The sequence below is a fragment of the Dendrobium catenatum genome, unplaced genomic scaffold, assembly GCF_001605985.2.
Source record: "Dendrobium catenatum unplaced genomic scaffold, ASM160598v2 fragScaff_scaffold_1263, whole genome shotgun sequence".
In the NCBI taxonomy this organism is placed as follows: Eukaryota; Viridiplantae; Streptophyta; class Magnoliopsida; order Asparagales; family Orchidaceae; genus Dendrobium; species Dendrobium catenatum.
The window spans coordinates 895,700-919,295 of NW_021319725.1; the positions used below are offsets into that span (position 1 = coordinate 895,700).

At 35.6% G+C, this 23,596-nt stretch overlaps 1 protein-coding gene across 4 annotated transcripts in view; it reads right to left on the reverse strand.

The window, feature by feature from the left end:
• Positions 1–223: 223 nt before the first annotated feature.
• LOC110106126 overlaps positions 224–23,596 on the reverse strand; it is a 45,668-nt gene continuing 22,295 nt past the window's right edge. For 2 of the 4 annotated variants that reach the window (XM_020835892.2, XM_020835899.2), the window contains exon 6: positions 224–677. The gene's annotated coding sequence lies outside the window, so the exon portion shown is untranslated. Of the gene's footprint in view, positions 678–5,470; positions 5,590–23,596 lie in introns of all 4 variants that reach the window. The other 2 variants (XR_003702343.1, XR_003702344.1) reach the window with 2 other exon arrangements.

The following is a 23,596-nucleotide window of genomic DNA, read 5'->3' on the forward strand; positions in this document are numbered from 1 at the left end:
AAAATTCACTCCATTCAATAATTTATGTATTGATTAAATAAACAATTTTAATATGATATTGAAACCCTTAAAAATCATAATTCAATTAAGATTCACATCATAAAAATAATTCAATTGTAATGAAATAATAATGAACATTAAAAAAAACAAAAAAAAATCACAAAATTAAAATAATAATCAATATAAAAATATAACTTCCCCCAAAAAATTTATAATCTCCCACTTCATGCTCAAATCAATCAATACCCAACAAAATACTCCAAATTATACAAAAATCAGAATTTCATACAGCTATAAGCTCCTCTACAGAAATGGGAAAATCAAATCTGCAGAGCCGACCGAAATAAAGCTTACAATTAGAAGCCATATGGCTACAGGAAGGATACGAGTCCAATGCTACAAGAACAACGATAGGAGTTTATGTCACTTGCGCTTTCCATGAAAATGGGGCCACAAAGATACGATATGGAACGATGCTGTAAAGGAGAATAATCTAGAGAGCTATGGCAATCATATTACCAAATCTGTATCCAAACTATTCGTTATCTTATCAAATTTCACCATAGATAAATTACAAAGGTCAATAGTAAACTAAAAACAATTTCTTGGTTCAGTTTTCCTTCTTCCTATACTGTTATCAGAGTTAGGTTGCGTAGATACGCTTCAACTGCACATCTCTGCAAGAGAGGAGAGAAATCTTTTTTATTATCTGTAACTTTAAGCGAGATAAGCAACTAAGGCTTCATTTCGGACGACTTTCTTGTTGCTTCTAAAAAATTGCTTTAAAAAGTAACAAAAAAGTCGTCTCAAACGAAACCTTACTGGCCTTACTGAACCAAAGTGAAGAGAATAAAGAATTTACATCAAGCACAACTAGCAGTAAAGCATAAAGAAGAAGTAGAAGAGAAGGCAGAGAAGAATGCAAATTCATGTAAATCAACAAAAAAAGGACTTCAGCTGATATTTTCAAGCTCTGAATAACGATGATGCTTCAAACAACTCAAATAAGTCTGTACTAATATGCTATACCTAAAAGATCATTCGGTAAGAACAGTTATTAGTTCTCAACTTCTCATATATTGATAAATTACAGGCGGCCAAAACAATATTTTTCCTCCTCTATTGCCAAAGAAAATCATTTGTGAGGCATAAAAAAGGGAAATTTCTATGAATCGAGCGTTAAATAGATTTGTGATCGTCTTAGAATTAGGAAGCATGAAATTCTTTTAGGTGAAAAATCAAGAGGGACAAACCACACGATCTAGGTTAGATAATAAACTTCACCGCGAGTTCATTTTACAAATAAAAGCTTTTCACTATCAAATCAGTCAGAGGGGCAAAATAAAAAGACATGATTGCGTAATGGTTATAACTGCAATGGGCACCAATTGGTGGTGATAACAGGCAATGGTGGACACGACGAGACATCAATCAATGTATGGTGTTGATTCAGGTTTCAAATAAAGTATTGGAATGCAACAATGTTGACAAATGCGAAGGCGATGACGATGGAGTACTAAAGGGTAGTGATAATGAAAGATAGACCGTGAAAGTTGCAATAAGCCCAAAGTGGCGGATACAACAGATTTAAGGACAATAGTTGCGGCAATTCAAAGGTAACAAGGTTGAAGGTGACAATAATATATAATTGATACGGCATCACAAAATTAGTTTGATTGGGCACGAATCTCGAGGCAAAAGCTAGCTGGAAACTTCAAAAATTAATTTTGGGAGCCCCCGAACTCCGATTTCAGCAAGCTTATAGTCAAATAGAGCGTCTCGGAAATACGAACCCAACGACACCAAGATCAACCCAATCCGAGCCCGAATAAGTCCGAATCAAGGGCTCAAAGCGCTGTTGGAAGGTTCAAACCGCAATTTGAGTTACCAAACGGTCTCCGATTTTGACGAGCTTATACTCGAATTGAACGGCTCGACGAGACGAATCCAACGAGCCCAAGATCGCCAAATTTCGACATCATTAAGGCCTTCAAATGCCCAACGAACGGTGCATGATCAAAGGACTCAATATCGGTTGTCCATTCAAAACACTCCTAATTCGCCCCGGATCTCACGCCTATTTACGGACTATGTCACTCTAGAAAAACTATAAATAAAGTCCTCATTCTACACCAAGGGGACTCAAGTGAAGAGAGAGAAGAAGAAGAGGAGAAAGGGGAAAAGGAGATTCCTCACCTCCTCGACCACCGTCGGAGCTCTTCCTGTAGCCTGAAGACGCCGGAACTCTGCAGGATTTTCAAGAAACACCAGGAATTCGCAGAACTTTGTAAAATTTCTGGGAGAAAAAATTGTATTCTGATTATCCCAACTTGTGGGACGAATCAGCCATTTGTAATCTACAAAAACACTAGTGAAACTTTACAACTGGGCGAGGCCCCATGGTTTTTTCCCTTTTTGGGTTTTCCACGTAAAAACTCTGGTGTTTACATTTTCTTTTCTGCTTGTGTGTTAAATTTACGTGCAACGCTCAGACGTGAATCTACAAACTCTACCGCCGCGTATTTTCTAACACGCAACAATAATCATTGCTTAAAATTGCACAATACTAGACATGCTTCAATACAATTTGAACTCAAATTTCATTGAGACACGGCTCTTGAAGTTTAGGCAAGGTTTAAAATTATGCAATTGAATATTGAGATGTTTTTTGTTCGTGAGACGAGATGTAAGACTTTAAAGTATTTTGAAACATAAGCCTAAAAAAAAGCACAAAGTGAAGATAAAGGTTAAAATAACCTAATAATATATTAAAAGTTAATACATTAATTATCTATTAAACTATGAAGTAACAAATTGGCATATATATGAAACAAAAAATTACACAATACATGAAGTAGTGAGCAATAAATTACGTGAAATAGAATTCAAATCAAAATATTATAAATAAAAATAATATTAAATATAGGAATTGCACAAAGGTATCATAGAACGTCATGTTCAACTCTAAATTCCTTCTTTCTCAGTCTCCCTGCCCATCCACATTTAATTCCTAAAAGAAACTAAAATATTTTGGCAACAACTCAGAAATCATCTGCACTAAATCTTTATTTGAGTTGTCGTCATAACAAATTGATCTCTCAACTACCTCATCCTATGGAGTTCAATGCCTCACAATACGCTTCTTCTTCATATATTTCAATCATCTTCCATGTTCATAAGTGTTTTTCATCAACATAAAGATAGATTAATACTCCAAAATTTTTAGAGCTGGTGGTAATGGTGGTGTGCGGCTTTCAAATGATCCTCAGCAGCGGCTATGACATAGGTGGTTGTGGCGAAGGCGATAAGATGGAGGTCAAGGCAATCGAGAGAATGTTGCTGCAGCTTAGGGGTGCATAAAGGCGTGATCTATTCGAGTCTTTAATTTAGGATTTAGATAATTTTAATATAAAAAATATATCACGCCAACGAGGCGAGGCGCACCTCAAAGTTGGCCTAAGCCAAGTTGAGGCACATGCCTCATAAAAAAAGCTCAAGGCATAAACATTAAAGCAATTTTCATTAGAATTACGCTGAGACGAGCCTCATATTGCGCAATTTTAAACAATGAGTTTAGGTGAAGCGTAAGCCTCACATCTTGAGAGGTGTGTCTTAAGGCACGTCTTGCCTCGTTTGCTTGAGATGTGCATCTCTTAGATTCAGGATTTTTTAATATAAATATTATTTAGATGTTAGCACAATAAATACCCATACTTTACCCTAACAACATAACACATGCACACAAGCCTAGAGGACCAAGATGTTCGTCCACTCCATCCAAGCACCTACAAACCTTCTTCAAGCTCACCGCCATCGGCCATCTCCAACGTCGACATCGCCACAACTACTATCCCATCATCCTAGCCAAGTTTGCCTCTTCCATAAGGATTCCATTCTTCAAACAAATTTTTTTTCTATCCAGTTATAATATCTAATTCCTAATTTTTTCCCTTGTGTCTATATAATTTCTTTACATTGTTAGGGTTTTTATTTCTTCGAATGTTCGCATGTTTTTAAATATGTTAGAATCAAAATTTGCATTCAAGGGGTTTGTAAGAAATTGTTAGAGGCAAGGAGAAATTCACTGCATGTCATAGAACGGACTTGGTGTCGACACATAGCATGCAAGTCAACTTTAGAGGAAGCAACATAACGTGTATTTATTTGAAGTGCAATTATTTGAGAAGGTTGTTGAAGGGGTTTTGCAAGGATGAAGGAACATATATTTGAAATAAAAAAAAAGTGGCATGAGTCCTAAAGTGCTAGAAGCAATAAAAAAGAAACCCATTCATATACGAGCAAGTTGACAATGTTGAAGCATCTAGCGCAATGATAGAGTTGACGTTAGCTCTTATTATGAGAGTTGATGTTGATACTTAACATTTAATATCTTGATTGAAATAAGATGTGGCCTCAAAATTCTAAATTTATAAGTTATGTCAATACTATTTTCTTTCAAATTTAGTTGAGTGGTTGATTAGTTTGATGATGACACTTAAGAGTTATAGCATTTTGTAGTAAACGTATTGCAACGTACTAGCCATTTGAATGTGAGCGTAACTGGAGCACATATAATCAAGTTCACATAAGAAGCAGAAATTATTTGACAACATTAAGGATAAACCCCTTGGTGTAAATCATTTACAACAAAAGATTGAATGATAGATATTTGAAAAAAAAAAAAGGTTTAAAAGATGATCGGGATCCCCTACTATTTGATGATATTCCATCATATGAAAAATGATTTGTGGATGATGATGATGAGATCACACTATCTAAATTGCAACAAGGCCTAAATGTTGATTTATTCAATAGAGATAGAAACAAGACAATTACATCTAACATAAGCTAATAATAATAATAGATAAAAAGAAAGGTATCTAAAAAATTTTAAGTATTTGAAGTTATCTTAAATTTTAATAAAGATGAGATAAGGGAGCTAGCTAGTCGTTATTATAATGACTCCAATAAAGACCCTTGAGTGAAAAAAGTGATGAGAACTTTTGATAACAGGCTATATTCATAGTATGATTATTGGATTTTTGGTAGTTGCTATCATGCTATGATGGACAATAAAAGTGAGGAAAAGAAACTTATTATACTAACCTAATACCTCACATTAATTTGATATATTATGTTACTTTTATTTTATACTTAATATTGATATAACTAGTTGATGTTTGCATTACACTCTTAGTGTTACACCACATTTCGACCCCCCCCCCCATTTCCACCCCCCCCCCCATACTCAATTTAGAGTGTAACAGAGAAGGAGAATCAGAACAGACTTCTTACTAATATCTATTTTAAAATATCTCTATCAGATCAAGGAGTAAGGAGTAGTCTATTCATAATATCTTAACATCTCAAGCTTTATACTTCATAAAAGGAAGCATACATAATATATTTTAAATAAAATATAATCTCAATTGAAATACAAAGTTTACTAAAAAATTTAAAATTTACTTACATACTCAAAAGTCTGTACAACTCCTCTGATACACCCAAAAATTTAATGCAAACAAAAGAGTATTCAATTGTCTTGACTACTACCCCACTGGCTTCTTCCCCTTGCCTGTAGTACAACCACTGCTAATGAACTATAGCTCAATCAAATACACAAATAATACATAATAAATCATAATGAACATATAGGCAATTAATGTAAAACATATGTAAATTTTCATCCTTGTAAATCACATTCTTGTTCTTATTCAATACATTTATACAAGTCATATGATGGCTATAGGCTTTTGCACTATTCCAACTTTCTAATTAAAGGTTGGGTCTGAATTCTAAACTTTTAGAATAAGAAATTATTCTCTCATTCAAGGTTGGGTATGAATTCCCAATTTTTAGAATTATAAATATAGGCTTACTTTGTCAGATCTTTCGTCTTTTCTTGTGAGGGCATATCCCCCATATATGACTTATTTCACTTTCCAATGTCATTCCAATTTAGCAATTATAAAATGTGCTAATGAAATCACTACTTAATGAATCAATAATTATATACTTAATCAAATGGGAATATGTCACGACCCGGCGCAGTTAGCTCGTAGATACGAGATTTCGAGACGAATCTAACAAAATTTATTTCGTCGAATTCCGACGACGTCGAAATTTCACTTAAGTTCGTCGCGGCGCATCGAGATGCGTGCGACGCACTCAAATGACGTATTTCGAGTTTTACAGAATAAATGTTATCTTAAACATAACAATTGTGAGGTTCTAAATATACAATTTTTTTTCATTTGGGTATCTCACCTCGTTTTCAAGAACAATTGGGTAAACTGATTCACCTAAAATACCCCGATTCCTTTTCCTTTTGTATATCACCTAAAGCATAAGTTTTTGACATTTATACATGCATTCAAATAAAATAAAATAAGCAATATAAAACTCTTACAAATTTATCTCAATTGAATTCCTCCTTATTCAACCCAAATTCTTTTCCTCCTGGAAATTCCCCTTAAGTCCTTCCTTTCCCTTTTTTCTTTAATACATTATTGATTTTTAGCACAAAGACATGAATTTCATCAACCAGATTGCTTCTTTTCTTGGTCTGTGTTTTTATTTCACTTTTAACATAAGAGATATGACAATTTCTGAGATGTTTAATATCAAAATCTAATATTTTTTCTAGTTCTCCAGTATAAGTCAGATTTTTCTATAGATGAATTTTATCGTGCGAAATTCTCCGATGGGAATCTGTAACCAATTTTCTTAGCAACGACACAAGAAAAACATGACATGTCAGATGGAAGAGCAAGTCTGTAAGCAACTTTTTCAATCCTTTCAATAATTTCAAAACGTCTTATATACCTAAGACTCAATTTGCCTCTTTGCCTAAATCTAGCTAGACCTTTCATAAGCCCAACCTTCAAAAATACAAAGTCACCTACTTCAAAATCAGCTGCTCTGTGCTTGTAGTCATAATACTTTTAAAGTTTTACTGATGATCCTAAGAAGCCTTCAATCTATCGATGATCAATCAGATTTTCTCTATTGCTCATCAAACAGCTCTAGACCTATTAGTTGTCTTTCCCCTACTTCAACCCAAGTTAAGGGAGTTTTGCACTTTCTACCATAAAGTGCTTCATATGATGCTATTTATATACATCATTGGTAACTGTTATTATAGGCAAATTCTATCAATGATATGTGATCTTCCTAGGTGCCTTTAAAATATAAAACACAATCTCAACAGATCTTCTAGTACCTGAATGACTCTTTCAGATTGACCATCAGTCTGAGGAAGTAAAGCTGTACTGAAGAGCAGAGTTGTGCCCAAGGTTTCATGAATGCTTTTACACAACCTAAAAGTGAATCTACCATCTCTATATGAAATGATAACTTTTGGAATATCATGCAATCTAACAATCTCTTTCACATATAGGCATGCCAATTTGTCTACTGAATTAGTTTGTTTAATAGGTAAAAAGTGAGCTGATTTTGTCAGTATATCAATAATCACTCAAATAATGTCATGTTCCTATCTAGATCAGGGAAATCTCATAACAAAATTCATTGTGATTTCTTTCTACTTCCACTTAGGGATAGGTAATGATTGCAGTAATCCACTAGGTCGCTGATGTTCAGCTTTCACAATTTGACATGTTTCACACTTAGCTGCATTTTCAGCAACGCCTTTCTTCATACTTGGCCACCAAAAAATTAATTTCAAGTCTTTATACATCTTGGTACTGCCTGGATGAATTGTATAACCTAAGTGATGAGCTTTCTACAAAATTTTTTTTCTTAATTCTGGATCACTAGGCACCCACAATTGAAATTTATGCATAAAGATTTCATTAATATCAATAGAAAGTTTTTATCTTTTTCCTAACTGAGCATCTTCCATCAATTTTGAATATTCACTACTAATCTTTTGAGATTCTTTGATATGATCTATTAAAGTTGGCTTTTCTATTATCTGATATAAGTCCTCCAATTGCAAATTGTTTATTTCCTTGATCAACTAAACCTCTTGAGTAATCACCAAATTCATCACTCCTATAGCTTTGCAACTCAAGGCATCAATCACAATGTTAGCTTTTCCAAGACAATACTAAATATCCACATTATAGTCCTTAATGAGTTCTAACCATCTTCTCTGTCACAGATTGAGTTCTTTTTGTGAAAATATGTATTTTAAGCTTTGATGATCAGTAAAAATTTCACATCTTACCCCATACAGATAATGCCTCCAAATCTTTAAAGCAAATACCATTGCAGCCAGTTCTAAATCGTGAGTAGGATAATTTCTTTCATGTGGTTTCAATTGTCTTGATGCATATGCAATCATCTTTTTGTTCTGCATTAGAACACATCTCAAACCCTTTCAAAAAAACAACACTATAAATCTGAAATCCTTATGTTCCTAAGGGAAGTATCAACACTTGTGTTGTAGTCATATGCATTTTTATACCTAAAAGCTCTACTCACATTCAGCAGTGCACTCAAATTTAACATCCTTCCTCACCAACTTAGATAATGGCATAGCAATTTGGGAGAATCCTTTAACAAATCTCCTGTAGTATCCACCCAACCCCAAGAAGCTATGAATCTTTACAACATTCTTTGGTGTAGGCCATTCCACCATTACTTTCACTTTTTTTGAGTCTATTGAAATTCCTTCGCCACTGATAATATACCCCAAGAAAGTAATACTTAATCAAAATTCAAATTTTGAATATTCTGTGTACAGCTGATTTTTCCTCAATGTGTCAAAAAACTATCCTTATATGTTCAGCATGCTTCTCATCAGTCTTTGAATATATCAGAATAGCATCAATGAAAATAATCACAAACTGATCGATATAGTGAAAGCTCGATTCATCGTATCCATAAAAATAGTACGAGTATTTGTTAATTCAAAATGCATGACTTTGAACTCATAATGACCATAATGGTCCCAAAAGTTGTCTTATTGACATCTATTTCTTTAACTCTCACTTGATGATATCAGGATCTTAAATCAATTTAGAAAAATAATGTGGCACCTGCTAATTGATCAAACAAGTCATCAATGCAGGGTAATGGATATTTGCTCTTAATAGTCACTTTATTCAACTCTTTATAGTTAATACACATTCTCATGAATCCATCTTTATTTTTAACAAAAAGTTTGGGTGCACTCCAGGATAAATGGCTAGCCCTGATAAATCCCTAATCAATCAATTCTTGTAACTGAGTTTTTAACTCCTACAATTCTTTTGGGGTCATTCTATAAGGAAATCTGTAAATTACTGATGTTCTTGGTTGTAGCTTTATGATAAATTCAACTTCTCTTTTAGGTGATAATCCAAGTAATTATTTAGGAAATACATCTAAAAATTTAGAGACAACTGAAACATTTTGCAATGCTTGAACATCTTTATTTAAGACCTTCAATTTAGCTAAGAATACTAACTCAACCCTCCTTAAATGTTTACTCATCTTCACTGCACTAACTAGAGATGATGTTGCATTCTTCTCACAGGAAAAATAGAAGGTATTCTCATTAAACTAAGTTTAATTTTTTTCTTCCAACATTCAACTGTAAAAAAATGTTTAACTAGACAATCCATTCCAAAAATAATATCAAAAGTTTTAATAGGTACTAAAATAAATTATGTCGGATATTTGTCACCCTGAATATCTAAATACATAAGACACATCCTATTGACAGATAAACTATCCCCCGTCAATATCATAACACATAAGGCAGGTGTAAAACATATAGACTCAACAGATAAATCGAAACATAATTCTTTAGAAATAAATGAATGAGATGAACCAAAATTAAAAAGAACTTTGTCAAATTTATTGGAAATCAAAAGTATACATGTAACCACCTCCTCTAAATCTTTGGCTTCATAAGGTGAAATAGCAAACACTCGAGCTTACACAGTTTGATTACCTTTAACATCTTATATTTCTCCTTCTAATTGAACTGGTAGTTTTCCTTACACTGTCGGCCTTCCCTGAAACTAAGGTTTTCTTGTCTGGTTACCTTCCAGATATCTCCTATGTTGTGCCTGCTCCTAATATCCTTGATATTCCTATGGTATGGCATTTGTTCTTCTCTCTTGAGGGCAATCCACCTTGCGATGACCCAACTCACCACATCTGAAACATCTTCCAGATCCCACCAAACACTAACAAGAATGCCTCTTCCCACACTGTTCACACAAGGGTTTTCCAAGCTAACACTGCTTCCGTTTATCATCAAACTTTGGCTTTTTGTTTCTGAATCGATCATCCTTTTCAAATATCTTCCTTTTTTCTTGGTTGTTGTTCCCAACTATACTTTAAAAATTTTCAACTCATTCTCAATCATTTTGGCTATTTCCACTTAAGACTAAGAATTCACTGATCAAAAGGTGTCAATGCTAATCTCAACTAATCCCTAAGACCTCTCAAAAATCTGTGGCACTTCTCCTTGGTGCTGACATAATAAAGTGCATAACGAGTTAAAGAAGTGAACTCAGCTTCATATTACAAAACTATTTTTGAACCCTGAGATAGATTGAAGAATTTGTTTTGCTGAGCTGGTCTGGCTAAAGGAGGAATGAACGTCTCTGAATACTCTCACAAAATCCTCCCACTGTTAGTGATAGGCATATGTCCAAATTTTTCTATGTTGTGCTTGCCACCATCTTTCTATTTCTCCTTCCAGAATGAATGTAGCCAATGATATCTTTCTATTTTCAGGATATCATATCATTTAGGATCTTCCCTATCACCAACAACCAGTCCTCAGCCACTGTTGGATCACTTGCACCATTGAATGCTAGCGATTTGAAAGACTGAAATAACTTTAAATGTCGATCTATTTCACTATCACTTTTAGATATGGATCCACTGCTCATAGTTGTCATTTTATCCGCCACTTGTGAGATCAGATGCACAATATCATGCAGTTTCTTAGACTTATTCTCATTATTCATTTCTGTTTCTGTATCTAGCATGAATAACTGGCCAGTCATTCTTTCTAGCAATTCCTTAGACATAATTATTTGTATGCATATATATAATTTATATAATATATGTACTCATTGTAATAAACATGATCATTTTAAAGCATTAAATAAGCTTATTATGGAAGTATACTTATTATATTAGAATGAATGCATAGTTCTTCTATTCAACTTTGATTCAACCTATAGCGTTGTATACATTATATTCATTTTATCTCATCCTACTTCATTATCTAAATCCAACTATGCTTTCATTTTATTTTTATTTAGGCTCTGATACCAATTTCTGTCACACCCTTCTTGACCCCTGAATAATCAATCTAGAGTGTAACAGAGAAAGATAATCTTAAAAGACTTCCTTCTTACTAATACCTATTCTGAAATATCTCTATCAGAATCAGGGAGTAAGGAGTATTCTATTCATTATTAAGCTTTATACTTCATAATAGGAAGCATATGTAATATACTTCAAATAAAATGCACATCTCAATTGAAATACATATGTAAATTTCCTTCATTGTCATAATAAATGCATAACACCACTTTTTTGTTCCTATTGAATATCTTTATACAAGTCATATACTCATATGATGGATATAGGTTTTTGCACCGTTCCAACTTTCTAATTCAGAATTTGGTTTGAATTCTCAACTTTTAGAAAAAGCTATTCTCCACTTTGTAACTTTAATGTTTTAGACAACATATTATAAAAATAACACTAATTTCCACTATTGTTACACTAACAAATCCCTACTCTCTGAGTCTCTCTCAGTCGTATGATCTCATCAAACCCCATGCATGCTTAGCAAAGTGATTCGGCTACAGTAATAGCAATAAAATAATAAAATAAATGATTGTTAATGATTATAATTTACTAGTTAATTAACTTAGTTTCAATTAACTACTACTGAAATTTTAACCAATTATATATATATATATATATATTGGTTATGATACTAATATATTGCTTCTTACATTCATTTTAATTGACAAAAAATTTTATAGTGAAACTTATGTCTTAAAAAATCTTGAGGCTTAGGTTTCATATCACATATGAGAAATAAATCAATAACCAATTGCGCAATTTTAAAATGTGTATCGAACCTAAGTATGGTGGTTGTAGTAAACCTTGAAGTGATGATAATGGCAAACATGAAGGTGGTCATAGAAGTAAGACCTAGGGTTATGGCTTCAATAAGGGGCGCAAACGAGTCGAGTCGAGCTTGAGTCAGGGGGTGTTCGAGTCAAGCTCAACTGTCAAATACCGAGCTCGAGCTCGACTCGTTCCAATGTAAACGAGATCGAGCCATTCATGAGCTGCATGTCGAGCCTCCCACGCCATTGTTTTAGCTTCATGCGTGCAGTTTTTTAAAAGCTAAAACTAGAGAGAGAGAAAGAGAGGGCGGTTTTTTAAAAATTAAAATTGCAGAGAGAGAGCGTGTGAGAGGGAGAGAGAGAGAGAGAGAGGGTGAGAGCAGCTTTTTTGGGTTTTGTTAGATAAAGTTATTAACATTTATTACTGTCAGAGAGAGGCAAACGAATGAGATTCACTTTGCTGGCGGGAATTTAAGTGTGATTTATACAGCATTTAGTACTAATTTTTTAAAATATTCATATTTAATAAATTTGAGCTGGCACGCAAGCTCTCGAGCCGAACCTAACGAAGCTCGAACTCGAGCCGTTTAGCAAATGAGCTCAAGTTTGAGCTCAAGCTCTACTCACGAGTTTGATAAGCTCGGCTCGCGAACCCATAAACGAGTCAAGCTCGAGCCGGCTCGGCTCACTTACACCCATAGCTTCAATAGACCTAGGGTAGCATGTGCAACTACAACAAATGTAACAGGTATGTAGGCCAAAATGTGGAAGCACCAACACGTCTAAAGGCAATGGATGCGAAGAACTTAGGGCATCAATCACAACAAGCATGGAGGTGGAGATAATGAAAAGGAACAAAAGTGGCAACAATAGTAACCTAAAGGCTGAGGAAGTAATGAACTTATGGGTAGCAGTAGGATTGAAGGCCACAATAGAAGCAAGCCTAAATGTGATGGTAGTGGAAACAACAAATATCATGGTATGAATGTGGAAGGATTGAAGATGATGATTAATAAAAACCTATAGACTACAATGGGCAAACCCATTCAAGAATCAATGTCATATTAGGAGGCATATATAGACTACAATCCCTCGAGTGGGATTGACATAAAAAGGAATGCCTTCAAACATAGTGATTAATAGTTGCAGGCATTTGCGCTAGATGCGGTAGATAACAACATGCATCAACTTTGCTAAACATCAACACACAATATTTTAGCAACAACAATGAGCATCAACACATCATGATGACAGATTGTTAGTTACACCTCCAAACAACAACATATCATTAGTGGGCGACAATAAATATTAACAATCTAAAAGGTTGTAAAGGGTTTCAAAATTGTAGGGAACTTCTAATAAACAAAATTGAGGGTCTATTCATAAACTTGAAAAAAAAACTTCCATATTTCAAACTTTATGCCAAATGAAATGAATGGAGATTGTAGTTATCAAATCACCTACAACCTAGTTCGTTGCCCTTCTTCGATCAATCCGATGTCAAATCGCCTGCCAAGCCCAGGCCGCCATCTTGTATTTCCCTTCACACCTTTGCTTTCAACTCTAACACCCTACTCACGACCTGACAATGTTTGCAACCCTCCCCCAAGCTGCAAACCACCCCTAATTGAACACCCTACCCATCAACCGCCAATAGATGTCTCCACAAGCCACCCTACAGCTTCCAAGCACCCACTCTTATTGTTCCCTCTCTCTTTTCTTCTCTACACTCTCTTTCTCACTCTCTCTATATATATACACATTCACTCTCCCTCAATCTCTCTATAAACATAGAGTGCCATCTCTCCCTCTCTCCTTCACCCTAACTCTCTATTTATCATTATTTATCTCTCTATATATTTCTCTCCTCTCACACACACACACAAACTCTCTCCCTAACCACCACTCTTCTATTCTCTCTCCCAAAGTAGAGAAAGAAATTTCTCTCTCCAATCACACTCCTCACTCTCTCACTCTCATTCTTCCTCTCTTAATATCTCCCCCCTCCCTCCCTCCATCTCCTCTCAATATCTCTCCACTTTCTCTCTATCATTTCTTTATCTCTCTAAAGAGAAAACAGAGAACCAAAAGAAATGAAGAAAAAAGCAAAAAAAAAGTAAAAAGGGGTTCAAAATTAGAAAAAAGGTGCTCTAGCCCTCATCACTGCCTCATGCACCAAGTTATAAACTCACAAACCCGTAAAAATCTCCAAAAACTTGTTGGTGATGCGCCCAACGTGACGAGCTGGCCTCTTATGATCTTTTCCTATTATGGGTCTTATTTGTTAACTCATTTAATTTATCGGGTTGGGATCGAGTCGACCCATCAACCCAAGATTGACCCAATTTCAACCCACTAGTAGCATAGTAAATCACATGTAATCGTTTTCACATATCACAGTTGTTCGTCTCACGCCTCCCAGTCCCTCTCAGTCTCAATGTGCAACTAGGTTTTCATTTTCCCATTCAAGTTTTTATCTTTCCCCTTTAAGTTTGTGCCTCAGCACACGATTCCTGTGACTACATCATATACACGAGCAACTGTTGCTTCACTTTGTCATTCGATAATGGATAGCTGACGATCCTTGCCTTGTTCTCCTTCGCCATCTTCATTCCTCTTGATACTTGGGTAAAAAAGATAAACTGTAAATTTGTAAATCTAGTTTTCTCATTTTTCTATTTTGAGATGATGATTTTGTTTCATTTTGACTTTGGATGTTATTGAAGGGATGATTTTGATTTTTCATTTAGGGTTGTGAACCCTAACCTTAGGCCAAATGGTGGTAAAAAGGGTTGAATTTTTTTTAATTGATGCCTCAACTCCTAAAATAACTTATTCACTCTTTCATTTACTAAAATTCTAGGTGAAAATAATTTGTATATAATATATACGTATTTATATATTATATATATTATAATATATATATATATATATTATATGACTAGTCATTTATTGATATACCAATCATATGGACAAATATTCTTGGATGCATGAGGAAATGTTAGGAAGCTGAGAATCCTTGATTTATTTTAGTTTAGGTACATTGAGAAATGGAGAATTCAAAGACGAATTTTACCAGTTAAGTGCAATGAGACTCCACTATTTTTTCTAAAGGGTGGGCTCCACCGGAAATATTGGCCCCGCCTCCCCGCATATGCGCACTGATTGTGTTGCTTTTGCTTTTTCTGTTGGCAAGGGAGTTTTTAACGGAATAAATCCCGGATGTAGTAATTTTGGGAAGGCAGATGCGGTTTTGTAATAAGACACTGACCAGAGATTTCGCCCTCATTTTGTGAGACTCTATTGATCGAGTTCTGGTTTCCTATAAGGACGCAAGCCCCTCTATAAGTTCTAATTACCCTCCCAATAATGGAGGAGAGAACTTTTCCGATAAGGCTAGTCGCTCGGATCACAATATGGGTTTGGGAAGAGTTGGAGTTTGGAGATTTGAGTATATTTAAAATTGAAAATTGCACCATCTTGCACTTAGGCAGGATGGTGTGAGGGAATGAGATGATAGAACCCGATCAATCCCATCCATTGGTTCGTCGTCCCGGGCCAATCGTGTGGTCCTGGTACCCTTAGTCAGAGGAGGTAAGTCGACCCACCTCCTGACAGAAGGATCCTTGTCGTGCAGCATGGGTTGCTTTCGTCCAATTGAACTTGTAACCTGGGTGAATATTATCTAATGGGTGGCACAAATTTGAATCCACCTTAGCTTACAGAGGGCTTTGTGCCCTATCAACTATATCCTATTGATTCATATCTCAAGGATTTGATGTCATTAAGGAGCGTATTGGCTCTGGCCATAACCGGTATTTTGTGGTGCCATTTGGTGGCAAAACCACTTGGTTCAGAGGGCCCCGGGTTATAACCGTTTATCATGCAGTGCCATTTGGCGGCAAAACCATCGGTTAGAGGACACGTACCACGTCCTTATTAGCATGAGATTGTTTGAGAATGGATCCTAGTGATATTTTCGATTAGGCATTTGGCTCTTTGTGAGCTGAAGTAGTTTGTAATTTTTCCGCCCTGGCAAACTTTTGCGGAGGGTGGATGGATTTTGATTTATGTGTTTGATGGATTGATTTTTTTATTTTAAATATCTTGGAGTTTGAGATTTTTGGAAGTTTGTGGGTATTTGAGTGGAGCTTGGATGACATTTGAAAAATGCCCGAAATTAACCCCTCCGGTTGAGATTTACATTCAACACGTCCATCATCGGGGTGTTTGGGGGCATTTCCACTTTCTAGATTGAACCTTGTCGACTTTGTCTACTGGTCGACAGAGGATAGGGTTTCGTAGGCTTTATTCCTTTGTTAGTGAATTCATATTGTTATAGACTTTGAAGGCCTAATATGAATGTATTAAAACAAATATTCTGGTCGTCACGGTCATGTATTTCTTTAAGAGTTTGAAACTTGTCGACTTCTATTGATCCGTATAGAAGGATCAGGTTCGAACTTGAATTTACTTATCGACCCGCGCAGCATTCCTATAAGTCACGTGTGTACCAATAAGACGCTCGCCGGGGCCTATGCGGGTGTTTGGGGGCATTTTATAATTATTAATCGGACATTGTCGACTCCAATTTATTTGCTTAGGAGGATAGAGTCCATATTTAATAACCCGCGCAGCGGCCCTAGACGTCACGTGTGTACCAATAACACGCTCGTCGGGGCCCATGCGGGTGTTGATTGTATACCCTCTTTTAGTGTACCTAAGTGTGTACAAACTATTGTGCATGTGCGAGAGTATTTTGGAATATTCGTGAAACGCCTTCTGTCCGCTTTCAAGAACGTCGCGGATCCGGTGGCGCAAAGTAGCAACTTCTGAATGGAGTTGTTCGCTGCTTCGTACAGGTAGACTGTCATACACTACTCGTTGTCTTCTGCAGGTGGATCGTAGTGTACCAACTAATCTTCTGCCTTTGGTTGTAGATGCCTGTATTTGTTGAAGCCCTTTTGGCATTTACTTGTAGATTGTGTGTGTAATAGATCTCCTACGGTAGCTCGTAGGAGCTCGCTTTTCATTCATCACAAATACCCCACATCTACCGCAATCATTTCAAATCATCAATTTGCATGATTGGGATGAACATTGTGAATCAATTATTGTACTCTATATGTAAGCTTCATCGTTCGTCAAAGGCATTCTATGAAATCATGTGGCATCCTCTATAACTTTCGTATCGCTTGTAAGCAATTTGTGTTTGTAGTTTCATTGTCCACTGCGAGTCATTGTTTATTTGCATGATATTTGAATAACTCAAACATTTTCTTAATTAGGATTTGTATTCAAATTAAAGTAATAATTCTTTATCATTCCATTGGAGATTTCTTGTATCAAGAGTATGGACGATACCATTTCCACTTCTTTCTTGCATTGGTTTGTACGGTGCTACATTCATTGAATGTGAATTGTTGGTATCCATGAGGCTCTACCATTATATCCAGTGTGTACCTCTTGCATTTAGACTCATAACTTCACTTTAAGCATGATATCAAGCTCCTTTATGCTTGGTTCCAACTCTACATTGCCAAGAGAATGGTTTTATATGTTTTGTTCATTCAAGTTCAAACGTCTTATGGTTCATTTGAATTCCTTGTGCTACGGTTCAACTTGAATTCTTATGGATCATTCAATTCATAGTTCATTGATATTACATGGTCCAAGTTCACTATCTTCAAGCTCACATGCACTTAAATTTGAGATAGGTTCATGCTCAATTCAAGTTCTTACTCTTTTCAATTGAGTTTGAGTTTAAACACATCCTTTGTAATCAAAGTACAATTTCTTTGCTTGAGTTCAACCATTCAAGTCAAGCTTGAATGAAGTTCTTTTGGTTGAGCTTTGATTCAAGTCCTCCTTGGTCAAGTTACAAGTCCCCATGATTGTTCAAATCATGATCAAATGTGGTTCAAATTATAGCATATCCTTTTGTATTTTTTTTTATTTAGACTCAAATTGAATTAAAGCTCTTTATGACATTTTCAAGTTCATGAGTCCCTCTCACTTGGTTCAAACCAAGTTCAAATGCATGTCCACAAGTCCTCTGTTGTTCTTGTAGAATTCAAAATGAGTCCTTGTTCATGTTCATTTCAATTAGAATTAAATTCATTTGGGTTCAAGTTCATTTAAGTAGATTGAATCAAGTCCACAAGTCCCAATTTGTTCAAGTCCTTGTCTTATTTCAGACAAAAATCCGACAGCCTACCGGCGTCTCCCCCGTTTAGGGGAAAAACCAAGAGGCCGCCTACCCACCACGTCAACAAAGACATGCACGGTTGGTGTTTGTGAGACACCGCGGCGGTGATTTTTTTATTTTTCTCACACCACGCCAACAAAGGCATGCATGGGGTTTTAAAGGTATTTTTTGAAAAAGCAGTTTGATTTCCCCCTGCTCTGAGGTACTTATAAGCGACCCCGCCTCGCCGTAGGTGACTCACCGGGGTCCCATCCCACCACGCGCAATAAAGGCGTGCATGGGGCGGTTTTCCGGTCCGCCACGAACATTGAAGTAGGGTTTTGAGTTGATTACCTGCCTCGTCGTAGGCGCCGCACCAGGGTCCCATCCCACCACGCGCAACAAAGACATGCATGGGCAGTTTTCTGATCTGCCGCTAACTTCGAGAGCGAGAATCTGAGTTTAGGGAGTTTCGTACCTTCACGGGGTTGTAGATGTTGGCACGTGGTTCGAGGGAAAACTCGCCTACCTTGTCGTAGGTGTCGCACCGGTATCCCTCCTACCACGCTCAACAAAGGCGTGCATAGGTGGTTTGCCGGCCAGACATGAACATCGAGGTAAGAGAGGATTTTTATTAATTATAATTAATTAAAATTAATAATAATTCATTATAATTTAAAAATAATTAATTATAATTATAATAATTAACCATATTTAATTATAAAATAATGATAATTAATTTAAATTAAAAGTTCTCTCTCTCTCTCTCTCTCTCTCTCTCTCTCTCTCTCTCTCTCTCTGTGTGTGTGTGTCTGGATCGGAAGGAGTAAGGGCGTCGGGATGGAGATCGGAGCTTTCGGCCGAGAGAGGAGAGGCGTTGGGTCGGGAGCAGATAGAGGGAAGAGCGGCTTGGAGGTTTGCGGGAGTATCGTGGGAGAGCGAATGGGAGAGAACTGAGTGTGTGGAGCAGCCCTGAAGGTGTCCGCTCGGTTGGCTTTTAAAGGCGTCAAAAATCAGCAGTCGAGGCTACCATTGTGGGATTCGCGGGGAAGCGACACGAACGGCACCGAATCGGCGCAATTTCGGCAAGATTTTGAGGATCCGACGGGTATGAGGTATGTATGCGGGATTTTCATTTTTGTTTCTTCTGGATTTTATGCAAAGGTCAACAATAGGCACATTTTTTTAAATAATCGAGTTTGTGAGTCGTGTCGGGTCAATCGAGTCAGGAACGGGAATGGTTTAAGTTCAAGATTTTGACCGTTAAGATAAATGGGTCACGTTGGTTCGATGCAGTTCATTTTCGAGTCGGACCCGAACTCGACCTAAAAACACGCTTTGACGCCCCAAATAACAACCTCATAAAGCATACTACCATCTCAAAAAGTGAGCCATAGCTTTGAAAAGTGTGTCGACACCTTGAGAAGAGAGTAATAGCCTCAAGAAGCATGTTATCACCCTGAGAAGCTTGCCACCGCATCGAGAAGAGTATAGTTACCAACAAAAATGCATCATCATTTTTTCTAAATAACAAAATTTAATAAATATTGTACATAAAAAAGCATGTGAATATATTATGTAAATGTATTGAAATACATGTAAATGCTTTGTGTGAGCGCACTGAAAAGTGCATAAATATCTTATAAGTGTGCGAACAAGCTATGTAAATACACTAAAATATTTGCAAGCACACAACATAAGCTCATAGAAAAAAGCACAAATACAATGAAAAAATGCATAGATGCTATGTAAACTCATTAAAAAATGTATCAACACATTCAAAGCACAAAAACACACTGCAAATGTATTTAAAAGCATGCAAGTGCACCGTGCAAATGCATCAAAAAACATGCATGTTACTTAAAAATAAATTAAATTTCTCGCATGTGCTCCTACAAATATGTTTAATGCTAGAACACAAAAATTGAGAATGTTGTGCAGAGTTAAAAGAGAGTTATATAAAATATAGTTTTTTTTTTTAAGTATATACTTGAATGCGCTCCAATCAATACATTGAATGTCAAAACACAGTATCCAAAAATGCTACAGGAATCAAAATATACAAGAACTTAAATTTGAAGTCAAATTCTCCCTCGTAAAAGATTGAAGTCGTGAAGACTTAAATTAATAAATGAATATAAAATCATGAAGTTTACAAAGAAATTTGATTTTTTACATTCACGTCGGGCTTCAAAAGACTCTTCGAAGGAAATTCGCTACAAAAATTCAAACACTTGATTTCAACTTTCGTATAACAATTCATGAAATTAATGGTTAAATCCAATCCTTTAGTGGAGGGCAAATAGATTCGATAAAGTTTTAATGAAAAAATATAATTATTTAAACCCTCCCGACAATAGCCGAGTTGAAAGAAAATCTCAATCGAAGGGAACTACATGAATTTAAAAATATAACTTCAAATTCTAAAAGATAATCATTTGGGGTTCAAATTCCAACAAATTTTAAAATTTAACATCTATCAAAATTTAAAGCATTTAAAGAAAAAATCTCTCTTCTACAACTTCAAATAAAATTGCACCCACCCTCATTTATTGGGGTGATATATTTATGAAAAACATTAGCTTACATGTTTAGTTAAAAATCTCACTAAGATTCATCATCAAATAATCTCCAGCTAATAAAGAACATGGAAAGTATCCTCTAAACGATGATTTTGCCAATGGCACCGAATATAAATGGTAATAACCGGAGTCATCTAACTAGGTGGTTTTGCCGCAAAGGCACCATAATATTACATTCATAATCAAAGTTCGTATGTTCCCCAATAGCTAACACCATTGGCATTGAGTAATGAATCATAAGGTATGCTTGATAATGCATAAAATTTTATTTAGCTAAAGTTGGCTCACACCAGTTGTAATAACTCGAAATTTCATAAAATAAATTAATTTGAAAATATGAAAATTTAATCTTCAATGCTGCAGCGCTGAGTTTGCGAGCGCGACAGTGATTTGTTCTCGATTCTACAATAATCTGAACTTATGCATGCAACGTAGTGGCACTATGGTTTATGTCGCCAACGCGGTGAAATGAAATGCATGTAAGAACAAACAAAATGAGATCTGCTAGATAAGACATATGGGATTGATGTTGATATGATTGAAGAGCCTGATGAATGATAACATATAAGATTGATGTTGATAAGACTAATGATTGCTGAGACATGACCAATGAGATCGGTACTTGGTGGGTTAATTACAATACTAATGAGACTGGTTCATGTTAGGATGGCCCAAGGATAAATAGATACATTATATAAGAAACAAAATACAAAATATACAAGATATAAGATATGGAAGATACAAGAATTGAGACATAATATATGATACAATTCATATGATTGATTGTTTGATTGAACGATACCAAAAATATGACTGATGTGCAGTAAGAGTAATATTGTGTAGTTACCAATACATAGTGTATGATTGAAAACACATGATATGCGACACATTTGATCAGGAGAAATGATAAGGAGGCATATGAAAGATCCGTCCTCATTGGAATATAATTTCTTACGTGCATATGTTTCTATTTTGTCATTAATTTTAATTGTAGATTTTGATAACATGCTGAATTTTGGTGCTCATTATGTAATTTTTTATATATTTTCAAGTAAGGGTAAGGAATCAGTGGAGTGAGGTTGATCTGGGCAGCAAATTCTAGTTTTATTTTTGTCCATGTTGATTCTTTCTGTGACCAAGATATATTCTTCGTAATTAGTTGTTTTGATTGAATATCATGACTATTGCATATGTTTTTTTTTTGTTATGAATCAATGTATAAATATTGGATAAATAGTAATATATGTATGTTTTCTACTTTCTCATTTTCTCTAGATGATATTAGTAGCTCTGGTTAATATATTAGAAAAAAAGATAAATATACAAGTCTTTTCAATTTAGATTATGAGACGTCACACCATGTCTATAAGATACCCTTGGTAGAAGTAACTTATGATTGCCGTCAAAAATCCTTTATTCATGTTAGGTCAGTATCTCTTATGTCTAAGTAGACTAGGGCTGACAATTCAGGACGACAAGATCATAAAATCTTGATTGAGTTTGTCATTATTCCTCCACAACCTGCTCTAAGTGAAAGGTGATAAATTTTCCTAAACATAAAATTTGCTACTACGATACGCTAGGTATTTAATCAGTATAGCCTTAATCAAAGGTGATCTCCCATTTTTGGGAGAAGTAATTAATTATAAGAGCTTACACCAATAAGTAACATGATTAAGATATTATAAGACAGACCCAAGCAGGTATGCTTAAATTAACAGATAAAATGATTTACTAAATGTCTACATCTTTATAGAAATTCAAATAGATTAAGGCCTCGTTTGATTCGGCGTAATTACGCCTTCTCCGTTTTGAATCGGGGAAAACAGTTGCAGTTTTAGGTTTGTTTAGACAGTTTTTGTAAAAATCATTTTTCTAAACCTCCGTTTATTTGCCGATCTGAAATGACATAATTTAAAGCTTATTCCTTTCTAATACCCGAGTTCCGAAACAAAAAAGTCGACTTTGCCCTCACCACGTTCGCACGTCCCCGAGCAGCCTTTACTTTCGCCTCCTCGAGAACGAATTTTTCCTTGTCATTTCTCCATTCCCTCCATCATTTCGGAAGCTATTCTCTCATTCCAACTTCAATCCTGCTCCATTGCAAGATTTTCGGCCTGCGACTGTTTCTATTCTCGGCAGTGAGGAGGTACGTTTTAGCTAACCTAGGTTGGATCGATCATCGCCTCCCTTTTTCTTTAATATTCTCATTCTACAATTACCTGCTCTTAAACATCTCACAACTGCTCTTAAAAGCTTCTACCGGTCAGATAGCAGAGTGTGCAATTGGGAGTTACAGAGCTAGTGATGATTCGTGCAACAGAGGAAGGTAAGTATTATTCTATTTGCTTTCAAATTTTTGTATGATGCATATTTTGTGGTGTTGAATTTATGTTTTCCGGGGAACTGGATGAATCTCGAAATAGGGAGAAGAGAAAAATGAATTACGTCAACATGGATGAATCATGGCTGCAAATTCAAAGTGAAATATCGACCTAGAGACGGAAATACTGCAGTCGCCTATTGTTTGCGGAAGACCTCAGAGATTAGTGATGCGGAAGGTTTATTGGAGTTTGGACTCGAGAAGTGGCCTCGTTAAAGTCCGGATATACTTAATTTAAATAAGAGGGTAATTTTGTCTTTTGTCATTAGTACATTGGAGCGGAGAATTGCGATTCAGCGAATCAACCAAACAACTTTCAGTTTTTTAAAATAAATTTCTTTAAAACTCGGTTTCTTCAATAACTGTTTTTTACCAACTTATAGAA